The sequence below is a fragment of the Oncorhynchus keta genome, chromosome 4, assembly GCF_023373465.1.
Source record: "Oncorhynchus keta strain PuntledgeMale-10-30-2019 chromosome 4, Oket_V2, whole genome shotgun sequence".
Lineage (NCBI taxonomy): Eukaryota > Metazoa > Chordata > Actinopteri > Salmoniformes > Salmonidae > Oncorhynchus > Oncorhynchus keta.
In genome coordinates this window covers 24,879,638-24,896,102 of record NC_068424.1, presented here as the reverse complement: position 1 = coordinate 24,896,102, position 16,465 = coordinate 24,879,638, and the positions used below count along the sequence as shown (strand labels likewise).

The 16,465-nt window shown below is 43.5% G+C and overlaps 1 protein-coding gene across 2 annotated transcripts in view; it reads right to left on the bottom strand.

Moving 5' to 3' along the window:
• The window catches only part of LOC118371754 (TGF-beta receptor type-1), a 44,464-nt gene that overhangs the window by 27,074 nt on the left and 925 nt on the right, over window positions 1-16,465 (bottom strand). The window lies entirely within an intron of this gene.

Here is a 16,465-nt window from a genome sequence, read left to right as displayed (position 1 = left end):
CAATAACAACCTACAGAACATCATGGATTCTCTAGGTGAGCTTGGCTGGAGTAGTAGCAGCGGAGTACCCATTGGGGCGTGATGGTGCGTTTCTTTACGATTCAGCCCACAGCCTGCCTTCCAGATCAGGGACACTGTGTACCGGCCAAGGCACGTCACACCTAATCTCTTATTGATGGTTTCAGCAGAGGATATTTTGTCTAGTGGAAATGTAGATTTGCTCACTTCTACTTTCCCAAGAGAGGAGACAGCCTCTGGTCCTGGGTGGAGAAGAAACCTGATGTATCAGCAGCATACACTTCGAGAGGGAGCTGGCCCACTGTCTCAACTCTGTTAACTACTTGGTAGAGGGAACAACAGTCATCCCCTATGTCTTAAACCCGGGGAGGACTACTGCCGGAGCCCCAAAGCCAAGAGACAAATTTTGGACAGGGGTAAGCAAAGTGAGAAGTCTACAGAGTGCCGAACGCCACCGCCCAAATAAAGTGGACAGATGACATGAACATCCATAAGGGCACAGTGGTCCACACGCAGCCAAAAGAGGGCCTCCAACAGGGTCTAAAACAAACTTTTTGGTCCACCAGCCACTATGGCAGGTAGATGTAATATATCTTTGACTTTGTGCAAATAGCTTACCAGCTATGAGACAAAATGTCAGAAATACTGCAACATTTATTTAGCTATAAATGAGATCATACTTAAACTATTTTATTTCACAAATGAGTGAAATGCTCGCACTGTGGAGCCCTGACCACCCAGCAACAGTGGTAAAGTACTTAAGTAGTACTTTAAAGTATTTTTAGTCGTTTTTGGGGGGATATATTTGACTACATTTACTTCACTACATTCCTTAAAATATTGTACTTTTTACCTTTTCCTTGACATCCAAAGGTACACGACATTTTGAATGCTTACCAGGACAGGAAAATAGTCAAATTCACACACTTATCAACCGAACATCCCTGGTCATCCCTACTGTCTCTGATCTGATGTTTCATTTGTAAATTATGTCAATGTTGGAGTGTGCTTGTGCCCATCTGTAAATTTAAAAAACAAGAAAATGGTGCCATCTAGTTTGCTTAATATAATATAACTTTACTTTTGATAGTTAAGTATATTTTAAACCAAATACTTTTACTCAAGAATAATTTTACTCTGACATTTACTTGAGTCATTTTCTATTAAGGTAGCTTTACTTTTACTCAAGTATGACAGCTGGGTACTTTTTCCACCACTGCCTGCCAATATGGCTGGTGAAAGACATCTTACCCGCAAGGAACAGCAACACGGCTGATAGGTAGCCAGCAACTGACAAATGGTCAACCCCCAAAACAATGGAGTGAAATAAAAGATCATCTTCTACAGGGTTTCCTAAACTCGGTCCTCAGGATCCCAAGGAGTGTAGGTTTTTGCTAGGAATGCACGATATATCAGTGAGCATATCGGAATCGGCCGATATTAGCTAAAAAATGCCAACATTGGCCCAATGTCTAGTTTACCGCCGATGTGCAAATCCGATGTCAAAGCTGACGTGCATACCTATACAATGTAAGTAGATGACGTAATGAAACCACGAAAACTACAGCTCTACACAGAACAAAAGCTGAAAAATACTAAGAGCACACTTCCAACAACTAAACAAGTTCCAAGTCGAGCAGTCATTTGAAAGAGTAAGAACATTTCAGCGAGACAACGAAGGTGAAATCCATTAAAGGCAAGATATTGGAATTCATTGCCCTTGACAATCAACCGGCCTCTGTCGTGGATGATGTTGGTTTTCGCCGACTGGTTGGGCCCCGGTACATACCATTTTTCAGATGTTGCCCTACCGGAGCTACACAGTATTGTTGAAACGTACGTCTATGAGCGTCACTGTTATTAGCTTCACGACTGACATTTGGACCAGCGATGTCAGGCCCACGAATACAGTGGGTCGACAAGGATTTTGTACTGAGGAAAGCCATATTGCATGCTCAAGAATGTGCTGGTTCTCATACCGCTGTTGTCATTTCAATGACATTTGAGAACATGTTTGAAACATGGAAACATGAACAGACTCCTAGCTCCATTCGAACAACTGACTCGAGGAATAAGCTAATCAACTGCATCTGCAGCAGACGTGATGCCCTCTGGCATTGAAACAATTGCTCAACAAAAAACTGACAACACAGACCGTGGGGTTAAAACTTACAAAAGTACTCGAGGCTGTGAACAAGCAAGTCGGTGGAATTCTCTCTGAGCCTCTTTACTGTGTTGTCACCATGCTTGATGCTAGGTACAAGGATCTCTACTTCGATGTAGACAAGAAACAGGGTTTACGTGAAATGTTACATACACAGTTGGAAAAGATGGACACAGACACAGTGACAGTGCGCACCAAGGAAGAGAGGCCACAGACAGACCAGACACTTCACTGCTTGACATGTATGATGAAATCCTGGTTGAGAATGAAACGACTGAACGAAACAGCACAGCAAGTAAGTGAAAGATATGTTTTACTGGTAATAGGGACATACTTAAAGAGTAACCTCTAACTATTCAAGTCCATTAAGAACAAATTCTTATTGGCAATGACCGCCTACCCCAGCCAAACATGGACGATGTTGGGCCAATTGTGTGCCGCCCTATGGGACTCCCAATCAAGGCCGGATGCAATACAGCCTGGATTCAAACCAGGGACTGTAGTGACGCTTCTTGCACTGAGATGCAGTGCCTTAGACCGCTGCATCAGTGTTAACTATTAACTGTACTATAATTATTTTTAAAAATTATATTGGTATTGTTTTGTTTTGGCAAGGCAAATATCGGAACCGGCCAAAAATGTCATATCGGTGCATCCCTAGTTTTTATAATAATACACAGCTGATTCAAATAACCAACAAATCATAAATTCCAGATAAGGTTGAGAATGTGCCAAGTTGATCCTATTTCACACTGATAAGGGTCCATGCGTCAGCGGAGGGTTAACTTGTTTCAGAGGGCGCCGCAACATATTTCTGAATTAAATATGCAGTCATCAAGACCCCCCCACAATACATTTTTGCAACAAAGACCTTTGAAAATTACACTGGCATTTTGGAGAGCCTTGTCATGAGGAGTCATTGAAGTCTTCCAACGCCTCCAATTAACTTATTTCCATATAGGCCTAGCACAATCTGATTACGACTAAATAAGCTATTTTTTAACAGTATTAGGGGGAGGGGAGTTTGCCAAGACCAGGCTTCAAGTGCCTGCTGCACCGACGAGCCCCCAGAGAGGCTTCAAATGAAAAGGACAGTAGAAAGTTTAATCTAATACATGGTGCACAGCAAAAAAAGAGTCAAAAGACAACCGCATCATATTTCAGAAATCAATGGCAATTGGATTTCACATCTTCTGAGACCTCTAATGAAGTAATTGAATTATCTTGCACTCAACAGCAGAGGGGCCAGTTCAATGGGTATGCAGCAGCAAAGAGAGAGAGAGAAAGCAGAGGAGATGAGAGTTTTTGTATGTTAGCTAGCATAAAATGGTGGGTCTTGGTGACCATTGTATAAAGGCAGATTTTTACTTTACCTGCAAATTGCAACGCAGTTTGTCAGCATTTCCTTCAGTCATTAAAGCGCCGTAAGATTTACTGTCATGAGACTAAACAAATTCGAGAACTGTAACTCATGAAGAAAAAGGTCATCGTGGAATATTATTTCTTGACAGAGGCAGTATATCATGTATATCAAGAGCTATTGGAATGTGAACATGTCATGGGATGTCACTGGCTACATTTTTGTCGATGGTCCACTAATGATATGCAGCCCATCTTCCAGATTGTGGCTTTAACTCTTAGGAAATTATCTTCAAGTCAGCCTAGCCTGTAATTACTGGGGTTCTTGTACTAATGCCCTTTCTTTTTTTTCTCCTCACGGTTCTCTTGACAATCCACTGACAGCTTTCTGCGGCATCGGCTCCGACTAGGGCTGTGGCAGTCAAGACATTTTGTCAGGCGGTTATTGTCGTGCAAAAGACATTAATTAACAAACAAGTTTAGCATCTCCAGGCATACAAGCTGCATGTCAGGACTAAATAAACATTATGACAATATTTTTTTTCTTCAGAAAAACATATCAGTTGGCCTACTGTACGTTATCTGGCTATGCTCCATGCCATATGATTATTTATTTGGCTGACAAGATATGCTGATAAAGTATATTATTTTCATAGTAAGATGAATAGCATTCAATTTAGCTGAATAAAATAAAAAAGGAGTGCGCACATATGAAGTGGATATGTTGAGCGTAAAAGGGAGGATTTTCAACAGGTCATATACGCTAGATTTAGAGTTTAGGCAATTTTAGTTGGGAATTATTATTATTTTTTAAATCATAGAAGCCTATGAGTACAAGCTAGAACATGCATATGGCTGTTTTGAATTAATCATCCCCTTGGAAAGCACTGTCCACTTTGTTGTGTTAGACTTTGAAACACCATCCACAAGACCATGTTTTACACTCTGTTTCAACCGGTTGTTGAACTTCTTTCTTCAAACTGATCATCACAGTGAGGTGAGTTTTAAAAGCACGATACTGTTTTGATGATAAGAGTTTGACTTGATTTTCAAGCATTTGCATTGATGTCAGAATGGTTAGAGGAACAATAGAGCCCTGAGTACCAGGCCATTAGGACCTGAAGGTCATTAGCAAGTTGGGTACTACCAAAGCATGTCCGGAGTGCATAAAAAGGAGATTACTGTGACTCAACGGTCACGTGGAATTTTACTGCGGTCATGACTGTCGGAGTGGATGGAAGTAATATGGTCACCGCAACAACAGCCCTAGCTCCGATCAACTTGGACAAGAGCATCCAGAACAGATCTGGCCATCAGGATAAACACTGAAGTTACGCATAGCCTACTTTACTTCAGCCACTATTCTTGAAACATTTTTTGCCTGGGGCTGAGAATTCTCTCCTGCTAATGAGTGTCATAACTACAAGGAGATTCAGCGATGTTTAGAGACCTAAAAAAAAAGAAAAAAAGGAGAGAAGATTACAGGCCGAAGAGTTTTTTGCATGGGAGATTAAGCTCCAATCAAACGGAACAGAAGCTCTGGCCTTTTGAGCTCACAAACCTTAAGCACTTTAAAATACAAATGTCTTCTACATGCCGGTGAGAAAGGAGATGGTTATTTCACCACAAAACAACTAGGCTATATTTTATGGCAGAATCATAGCAAAAGCACTTGGCACTAGATGCTTGAATAAAATGTTCCTATTCTAACACCATTGGATTTTGAAGTGTCTACATGTGACGATTAAACGCATCTCCTGTAAAAGATCATTTGAACAATTCTTACTGTGTGCAAAGCTGAGTCAAGTAGCCCATATGTATTTGGAATACTGGACTGTGCCCCCTGCAGTCGTCGTATTGTACGGAGGGAAGCGCAAGGTGTTTGGTTTTAGGGCGCCCTTTACTTCCTCCTTCAAATAAATAATTAGGTTACACTAATTACTCTCCCTGGTGTAATGGCGTGGGTTAACACAGCAGCAAACGTATAGTCTTTGCACAAATGTAGTTCCATATCTTCAAGTTAATCGTCAGCCAAATGCCCGAGGTCACCGAAAAAGAAAAAAATAATAGTCATACATAGTTAGAATATATAAATAATAATAATAATAGTTATACACACACATACACATACATACATACATACATACATACATACATACAATATATTCTCCTCACCTAACTCCATGTGCTGCTGCTGCAGGGAGGGTAGTGTTGCCTAGGCAACAAAAGACTTGATTTCGAAAACACTGCTTGATTCAGCAAGGAGCAACAAAGTTTCACACGCTGTAGAGTCCATGTAACAGCAGAAACGAACTCAAGTGCACAAATTCCCGGCCGTCTCTGCACTACGTAAATTGTCTTAGTTGCTGCTGTTCCTTAAAAAAATGTTAAAAACACAGAGCTTAGCTTGTGGCTGGGGTAGTCTGTGTGCTTTGCCCCACCCAGCCAGCCTTGGGGTAGCCCAGCTCAGCCTTGGGGTAGCCCAGCTTGTATTTGTCACATGCTTCATAAACAACAGGTGTAGAGTAACAGTGAAATGCTTACTTACAGTTCCTTCCCAACAATGCAGAGAAAATGTTAAAATAATTTTTAAAAACACAATGAGTAACGATAAATACACGGGGTACCAGCACTGAGTCGATGTGCGAGGTAATTGAGGTAGATATGTACATAGGGTCAGGGTAAAGTGACTATGCAACAGGATAAATAATAATCTGTATCATTTCATTCCCTAGACCAGGTGGAGAGTGGCAGAGGGTGAGAAGGAGGGGTGTGGCACGAAGTCACGTGGGTCTATCATCAATGCAACCCCTCATTCCCGCTCGTGCTCACCTTCATGCGCAATCAAATTAATTACTCCAGTTTCCTGGAAACTACATTCCCTGTACCCCTGCTGGCTTCCAGTACAGAGTTACCTTGAAAAGTGGTGTGGCACAGCATGTAGGTATCACATGGAGTAAAGGGTACACAAACGCATCTGGCAAAAGTACACACAAAAAAAACACATACCCGCACGTTCCCCTGCCCCCACTCATCTACTTAAAAATCAGCCAGTTTATTCTTTCCCCTTATTCAGCGAACACGGCTCCCCAGAGTCATTTCCATAGGTCACAGCCTGCCCCGATCCCCAGCCCTATCTCCATCACCTCCATTATGGCAGGGCTTTTGTCCAGAACTGATGTGGGGATGGGGGAGGTGGACCGTCCTCTCAGACCATCCCCACACAGACCAGAACCTCCCTCTGCAGCCTCACAGACAAAAGCACAGCTGTGTCTGGCTGCTTAAGCAGAAACAAAGCACAAGCTTAGGGTTTAGGACTCTCAAAAAGGAACTGAAAGCAAAAGGGAGCATTTAAGCACATCTGTTAGTTCTCTCAATTAGACCTGCGGGTCACAACAAATGGGCTATATGATAATTTGCTAATATCAAATTGAATTTGTCACAAACACAAGGTTAGCAGATGTTATTGCAAGTGTAGCTTGCAAATGCTTGTGCTTCTAGTTCCAACAGTGCAGTAATATCTAAAAATTTCCCAACAACTACCTAATACACACAAATCTAAAGGGGTGAACGAGAATATGTACAAGTAAGTATATGGCTGAGCGATGGCCGACCGGCATAGGCAAGGTGCAATAGATGGTATGTACTGACCTCGCCTTCTGGATGGTAGCGGAGTGAACAGGCAGTGGCTCGGGTGGTTGATGTCCTCGATGATCTTTTTGGCCTTCCTGTGAAATCAGGTGCTGTAGGTGTCACCCCCCCCAAGACACATTTCTTCACCCTCCTGAGGTTGAAGAGGTGCTGTTACGGTCTATGTGAGTGAACCATTCAGTTTGTCTGTGATATGTACGCCGAGGAAGTTGAAGCTTTCCACCTTCTCCACTGCTGTCCCTTCGATGTAGATAGGGGGGTGCTTCCTCTGCTGTTTCCTGATGTCCACAATCAGCTCCTTTGTTTTGTTCACATTGACTTAAGTTGTTCTCCTGACACCACATTCAGAATGCTCTCACCTCCTCCCTGTAGGCCATCTCGTGGTTGTTGGTAATCAAGCCCACTACTGTTGTGTTGTCTGCAAACTTGATGATTGAGTTGCAGTCATGGGTGAACAGGGAGTACAGGAGGGGGCTGAGCACACACCCTTGTGGGGCCCCAGTATTGAGAGTCAGCGAAGTGGGGGATGTTGTTTCCTACCTTCACCACCTGGGGACGGTCCGTCAGAAAGTCCAGGGCCCAATTGCACAGGGCGGGACTGAGACCCAGGTCCTCCAGCTTGATGATGAGCTTGGAGGGTACTATGGTGTTGAATGCTGAGCTGTAGTCAATGAAATGCATTCTGACAAAGGTATTCCTTTTGTCCAGATGAGATAGGGCAGTATGATGGCGATTACATCATCTGTGGACCTGTTGCAAACTGAAGTGGGTCTAGGGTGGCCGGTAAGGTGGAGGTGATATGATCCTTGACTAGTCTCTCAAAGCACATCATGATGACAGGTGAGTTCTACGGGGCGGTAGTCATTTAGTTCAATTATCTTTGCCTTCTTGGGTACAGGAACAATGGTAGCCATCTTGAAGCATTTTGGGACAACAGACTTGGATAGGGAGCAATTGAATATGTCCGTAAACACACCAGCCAGCTGGTCTGCACATGCTTTGAGGGCCTGACTAGGGATGCCGCCTTGGGCCAGCAGCCTTGCGAGGGTTAATACTTTTAAATGCTTTACTCACGTCAGCCACTGAGAAGGGGGGGACAGTCCTTGTTAGCTGGCCGTGACGGTGGCACTGTATGATCCTCGAAGCGGGCAAAGAAGGTGTTTAGTTTGTCTGGAAGCGTGACGTCGGTGTCCGTGACATAACTAGATTAATTTTTGTAGTCCGTGATTTCCTGTAGACCCTGCCACATTAGCCTCATGTCTGAGCTGTTGAATTGCGACTCCACCTAGTCTCTGTACTAGCATTTTGCTTGCCTTGGAGGGAATAGCTACACTGTTTATATTCAGACATATTCCCAGACCTCTATCCATGGTTAAATGTGGTGGATTGCGCTTTCAGTTTTGCACAAATGTCACCATTCATCCACAGTTAATGGTTAGGGTAGGTTTTAAGTCACAGTGGGTACAACATCTCCAATGCACTTCTTTATAAAAATACACTCAGAGTCAGCGTATAGGTTGATGTTGTTTTCTGAGGCTGACCGAAACATATTCCAGTCCGCATGATCAAAACAATCTTGATGTGTGGCTTCTGATTGGTCGGAACATCATTGAATGGTTCTTGTCACTGGTACATCCTGTAGAGTTTCTGCCTATAAGACGGAAGGAGCAAAAGATGGCGTCGTGGTCGGATTTCCCGATGGGAGGGCGGGGGAGTGCTTTGTATGCATCGTAGAAGTTAGAGTAGCAGTGGTCGAGGATATTGCACATGTGCGTAGCGCAATCAACAAGCTGGAAGAATTTAGGTAGAATTCTTCTCAAATTTGCTTTGTTAAAACCCCCAGCGTCAGGATGTATGGTTTCCACTTTGCAAATAGTCCAGTGAAGTTCTTTGATGGCCGTCTTGGTGTCTGCTTGAGGGGGAATGTACAGAGCTGTGACTGACGAGAAATCTCTTGGTAGGTAAAATGGCCGGCACTTGATTGTAAGGAATTCTAGATTGGGTGAGCAGAGGGACTTCAATTCCTGCATGTTGATCTGATTACACCATTAGTTGTTAATCATAAAGCATACTTCCCCACCCTTCCCAGAGAGGTGTTTATCTCTGTCGGATCGATGCATGGAGAAGCCCGGTGGCTGACCTGATTCCGACAACATATCCCGAGAGAGCCATGTTTCCATTAAACAGAGAATGTTACAATCTCTGATGTCTCTCTGGAAGGCAACCCTTGCTCAAATTGTCTACCTTGTTGTCAAGAGACTAGACATTGGCTAGTAGTATACTCAGGAGCGGTGTGCACATCTATGGAACCTGGCCAGGTGGCCACTTCATCTGCGTCGTTGTTTTGGATCACCTACTGCAATTAGCTCCATTGTCCTGGGTACTGGTCCGAACAGAGGATCCGCTTCAGGAAAGTCGTATTCCTTGTCGTAATGTTGGTAAGTTTACATTGCTCTTATATCCAATAGTTCTTCTCTGCTGTATGGAATAAGACTTAAGATTTCCTGGGGTAACAATGTAAGAAATAATACATAACACAAAATACTGCATAGTTTCCTAAGAACTCTTAGTAGGTTAGAACAGAAAGTCGAACAGAAAGTCAAAATAAAAAGGCCAATGTCGTTTTTCACAGGTGCATCGAGGGAGCAGTGAGTTTAAATACAGTTAACGGCCAATTCCCAGTGAGCAGACATTCAATATAAACATGGGGATGGCTGAACGAGTCCTCTAATGAATATGCATCAGGTTGATTTAAGAGAAAGTGTCTCCCGTTGATGCCAGCTGTTCAGCAGAGACCTTCAGCTCCAACAGCTCAGATGCTCCACTGACTCACTGGGATGTGACAGTCGGTTAGCAACGGATGTTTTCTCAAAAGAGCCCACAAAATACCTCAAGGTAGTAGGATCTGCATAATGAATAAGAAAAAAACAATTGGCCTTGAATTAAAAAAAGAGCTCTGGGTTAGATGGGTTTGTTGCTACTGTGGTTTACTCAAATTGGTGGCATTTTACAACTTGCAGGTATGGGCTACAAGTCTGAGCATGGAGCTTAAAGGCTTTAAATCACAACCATAACGTGACAGAAAAATACACAATTATCTAGTTTCATTAAGGGACGATGTCTTAAGTGTGTTTAAAAAGCATAGTTGCTGCATAAAATGGATGAAAACGTATTCATCCAAACAATGTGTAAGAAAGGCCTACTTTTCAACTATCAATACTGCAATGGGTTTGTGGGACACCATATATTGAACAATAGCCTACAACAGTGTTCAAGATATATATGCAAGCCTGCAAGGCTTCTTCACAGCCGTTTGAAAAGTCTGTTTGTGTATGCCTGGCCTGCCCATGGCATTGCTGCTGATGTTTGCCACTATCCTGACGTGTTAATTAGACTTCAGACAGGAAAGGAGCCATAAGAGTCGCACAGCGAGTACCAGTCAATGCTGAAGTGCTAACTTTTCGCCCCTCTCTTTGCCGGAGGCTGTACTAATTGCTGGTGTGTCAGAGCACATGACTGAGTGTTCTTTATAAATATCCAGCGAACCAAGCCGCCTTGGAGGCACAGGGAGGAGTCGTAAACCTGCCCTTCTGTTGCTGGAGCGAGGCAGGCCTGAGAGCACAGTTTTTCAGTTTGATGCAGCCAGCTCAAGGAGCTCCAAATTAAGCCATTAGCAGGGTTGGATGTTCCCCAATCCTGGCAGGGTTGGATGTTCCCCAATCCTGGAAGTGGGGCCTGAGTGAAAGAGACCCGTCCTAAAGTGCCGGCTGAAAATGTTTGTCTCACCCAATAACTGTGCTTGATTGAGCATGGATCACTCCCAAAAATGTTTATTCATTACATTTTAGTCATTGTTCTCCTAAATGCATTTGTATGCTTCTACAATTCTACTTAGGAGCACATAAATGTACTCATTGTAAAAAATGTCAGCGTAGAGCCCTGATCTATAATAATACATTGGATCAAAATTATTTAAACATACATTGGTTAAAATAAACATGAATGAAATGAAGCAATATACCCAATCACACCTTACTAGTAATACATTTGTTTTTGAAACGACAAGAACATGTTGGGCTGGTACAATTTTTTTGGGGGGTGCGGGGTGGACCAAAACATTGATTTCCCACCCTGGCCATTATGCTAACCAAATGGCTGTTGCCACACACTGGACACACATTCTCCTGTGGAGCTGGAGCCTCCAAACTGGGGTTACTGCAGGGCAGAAACACACAGACTGGCAAAAGTTGAAGAAACCCTAAACAAAATAATTCTGCTACAATACGGCTAGGTGGTGAGACAAGGCAGGAGAGGCAGATGAATATTTATTTATTTAAAAATATATATAATTCACCTTTAATTATCCAGGTAGGCTAGTTGAGAACAAGTTCTCATTTGCAACTGCGACCTGGCCAAGATAAAGCATAGCAATTCGACACATACAACAACACAGTTACACATGGAATAAACAAAACATAGTCAATAATACAGCAGAACAAAATAAAACAAAAAGTCTATGTACAGTGAGTGCAAATGAGGTAAGATAAGGGAGTTAAGGCAATAAATAGGCCATGGTGGCAAAGTAATTACAATATAGCAATTTAAACACTGGAATGGTAGATGTGCAGAAGATTAATGTGCAAGTAGATATACTGGGGTGCAAAGGGGCAAGATAAATAAATAAATACTGTATGGGGAGGAGGTCGGTAGATAGCCCATCTGTGTACAGGTATCGTGATTTGTGAGCTGCTCTGACAGCTGGTGCTTAAAGCTAGTGAGGGAGATACGAGTATCCAGCTTCAGCTTCAGAGATTTTTGCAGTTTGTTCCAGTCATTGGCAGCAGAGAACTGGAAGGAAAGACGACCAAAGGAGGAATTGGCTTTGCGGGTGACCAGTGAGATTTTCCTGCTGGAGCGCATGCTACGAGTGGGTGCTGCTATGGTGACCAGTGAGCTGAGATAAGGCGGGGCTTTACCTAGCAGAAACTTGCAGATAACCTGTAGCCAATGGGTTTGGCGATGAGTATGAAGCGAAGGCCAACCAACAAGAGCGTACAGGTCGCAATGGTGGGTAGTGTATGGGGCTTTGGTGACAAAAACGGATGGCACTGTGATAGACTGCATCCAGTTTGTTGAGTAGAGTGTTGGAGGCTATTTTATAGATGACATCACCGAAGTCGAGGATCGGTAGGATGGTCAGTTTTACGAGGGTATGTTTGGCAGCATGAGTGAAGGATGCTTTGTTGCGATATAGGAAGCCAATTCTAGATTTAACTTTGGATTGGAGATGTTTGATGTGGGTCTGGAAAGAGAGTTTACAGTCTAACCAGACACCTAGGTATTTGTAGTTGTCCACGTATTCTAAGTCAGAGCCGTCCAGAGTAGCGATGCTGGACGGGCGAGCAGGTGCGGACAGGGATCGGTTGAATAGCATGCATTTAGTTTTCCCTGCGTTTAAGAGCAGTTGGAGGCCACAGAAGGAGAGTTGTATGGCATTGAAGCTCGTCTGGAGGTTAGTTAACACTGTGTCCAAAGAGGGGCCATAAGTATACAGAATGGTGTCGTCTGCGTAGAGGTGGATCAGATAATCACCAGCAGCAAGAGCAACGTCATTGATGTATACAGAGAAGAGTCGGCCCGAGGTTGAACCCTGTGGCAACCCCATAGAAACTGCCAGAGATCCGGACAACAGGCCCTCCGATTTGACACACCGAACTCAGTCAGAGAAGTAGTTGGTAAATCAGGCGAGGTAATCATTATTATTATCATAATAATGTGGTGATTGACAGAGTCGAAAGCCTTAGCCAGGTCGATGATACGGCTGCACAGTAATGTCTCTTATCGATGGCGGTTATGATGTCGTTTAGGACCTTGAGTGTGGCTGAGGTGCACCCATGACCAGCTCTGAAACCTGATTGCATAGCGGAGAAGGTACGGTGGGATTCGAAATGGTCGTAATCTGTTTGTTAACTTCACTTTCGAAGACCTTAGAAAGACTGGGTAGGATAGATATAGGTCTGTAGCAGTTTGGGTCTAGACTGTCACCCCCTTTGAAGAGGGGGATGACCGTGGCAGAGGGAGAGAGGGTCCAGATTGTCTAGCCCGGCTGATTTGTAGGGGTCCAGATTTTTCAGCTCTTTCAGAACATCAGCTATCTGAATTTGGGTAAAGGAGAAATGGTGGGGGCTTTGGCGGGTTGCTGTGGAGGGTGCCGGGCAGTTGACCGGGGTAGGGGTAGCCAGCTGGAAAGCATGGCCAGCCGTAGAGAAATGCTTATTGAAATTCTCAATTATAGTGGATTTATCAGTGGTGACAGTGTTTCCTAGCCTCAGAGCAGTGGGCAGTTGGGAGGAGGTGCTCTTATTCTCCATGGACTTCAGTGTCCCAGAACTTTTTTGAGTTAGTACTACAGGATGCAAATTTCAGTTTGAAAAAGCTAGCCACGTCGACATTAGTATGATAAACATTGGAGCTACTGTACCATGTGGTTATGTACACCGTTGACCGTTTACGTTGGTTTTAATCCAGGGCGGGAGGCCATTAATCAACTCGTAATCTTGTCAGGGAGTGTTCAAAAGCACTGATTCAAGGGGCTGTAGACTATACCTTTACTCAAATTGATCGCTCCATCAGTTTAAAACAGCGAGTTCATAGCAGGTTGGCTATCCAAACCGTTCGCCAGCTGAGGTGATTGAGAGGATTGGCCAACTCCAGTAGGGACCAACTGCTCCTCTGACGTCTCTTCCAAGCACACACGTATCCTCCAAGCAGGAAGGAAGTTCAGGATGTGTGGATGAGTGCAGTGCATGGCACGCCATTCCTCCATGATGGGCAGGAGTTTTATGAGCTAGATAGGGGCATGCAGTTCATATGGGGGGGTGGGGGGCTTTTCTGCCCTTGAGAAAGGCACTTAGCCAAAATTGCTTCTAAAATATTCTCCAGATAAAGAGGATAGTGACATAAAAGCAATGCATACAGCTGCTTGATACGAGTGTCTGTAGAGCAATTGGGGGAGAGAAAGGCAGCGACCGATTAATAGAGATTGCAAAAACAGGTAGGCCTAAACTATTTCCAATGGAAAAGCCATTATTCAGTTTCTGTATTTGTGTGAGGAGAATGATCAATGTACTTCCTTCCTGGCAGAATTGCTAGAGCCTTTTAACTGAGAAAGAATGCTTACAGCTCTCTCAACATTTATTCAAACCCTGTAAGCCTAAACACAGGCAATTGGAGGGATAAGAGCAGAAAAACAACAAAACCAAAAGCCCAGCACATAATAGGTATGTCTCTCTGTTCTTTAAAAAGCTACAATCCCCGCAGATGCCACCGAAAGCGGGCCGTTTGAATGCATCACTGCCTATGAATCCAATCACAGCTGGCAAAAATACAACTTCTCATATTAGTTGTGGTCCCTTAAGCTAGGACAACAGGCAGTTTGGGGTCACTCAGATGCTTCAGATTCCTCTGACCAAAAGGTAGCGTTACTGTATTCACCGTAACAAACACCCCTCTTTGACTAGCAGGGTGAGCTCAGTTTGTGGGGCTTATAATCATCCATAGAGGTTCAGAGAAGAGGGAAAGAGTTGCTCCAGGAGAAAAAGGTTATGTGACTGGAGTTGCTCCCCCATTTGATATTCTGATGCCACGTCGACATGGTAACACTGGCAGTTAGAGCTTTTGATGCAGTTTTATTTTCAGCAATGGCACCCCAGAGATGTCACAAACTAAGCTGCACATCTTTTTATTTCCCAGACGAAAATGTGCTGTTTCCTTGCACAGTCTGCAGAGAGAAAGCAATGCAAGTTTTATGCAGATCCAAAATGGAAAAGGGGGCTCCGGCACACAGAATTCTGTGAGCGTGTTGAGCACCACGGGAGCTCTGTGCTGGACAGTAATGAGGTTTTCAAAAGGTCACCGGAGGACGCAAAGGTCAAACACCAGCTGTCTCCACAGAAGATGTGAAATGAACTGCTTGTGACTAACGTCCCGTCCCATCCAATGTAGCTAAAATAAAGGTGATGTTGTACCGAGTCTGTTTAGAGAGGTCCCATGATGTAAACAACATGGGTGACCAATCTAATTGACAATTGATCGATTATTGTCTGCCCTCTGTGTGTCATACATGTTACTGACATGTATGCATTCGCTAGTTACTCATGCTTGTATGATGAGCACTAGGCTACTGTCCTCTACAAGCCGAAGTAAGAACATGTACAATTTTAGTGTGTGTATTTACATGAACTATTTCATATCTGGTCTGTCTTGAAGCTGTGAATTATTGATGACAATGGTGACGGCATCAAATATTCTGGGGTGGGGAACTGAGGATTCATCCCCTATCTTACACAAAAACACTCCCACGAAATGCACAGATAGCCTAATGCTAAGCTTCTTATGGGTGAAGAAAAAGCAAACAGAAGTCCAGTGCCTTCAATTCGAGTAAGTGGTCAGCTCCTTTAGCCATGGGATTATATGCATCAAGGTTATTGATTTCATTACATTCTGATGCAAATTATCCTGCCTCATTTCGGCTCCCATGTCACCGGAGCATGTCAATGGTATATCAAAAAGAGAGACAGATCCTCTGCAGGGCAACATATCAATTGAGTATAAATAACGTTATTTAAGGACACAGGATAAACGTATCGGAACCTTTTGCCTCAATGGTCATCTTTACATTATCAAGATACAACCACTGTGAGCTGAGATGTATTCATGCTTGCATCGACTCTCCCTCTATCCACACAAAGGAATGTCACACAAAGGAATATCGTGAGGTTCCGAAGCAGCAGAATTATTCTATATTCTTGTAAAAAAATATATATATATATATAATTAAGTACGTTTGTGGTAATCACAGGTTGACTTTCATACAAATAACAGTTGTTTTTTCAACAAAGCATCAAAAACGACATTTAGGATGAAGGAACCGTGTCAAGTGTGAATGCATACTGTCAGCCATATAGCCGCCAAGAAATGTACAATAATCGACATTAGGTATATAAAAAGCATAGTGGGGGGGGGGGTCAAGTCTTTGTTATTGTGAGTTAATTCGCGATGATCAAATGGTCGGCAAATGTTGCAAGACAGCTGCCCAGCACACTAGCTGTAGTTGTTGCTTAGCTTGTCTAGAATTTCGAGCAAAATGTTGCCAGTTCAGCTCTCAGCGAAGCTCACACGAGAGCACAGACAAGTTTGTAAAAAATGAGCATGACTTTAAACAGCCCCTTGATCGGTCACTAGCGTGAGCTAGCTTTGCTTTAACTTAAACTG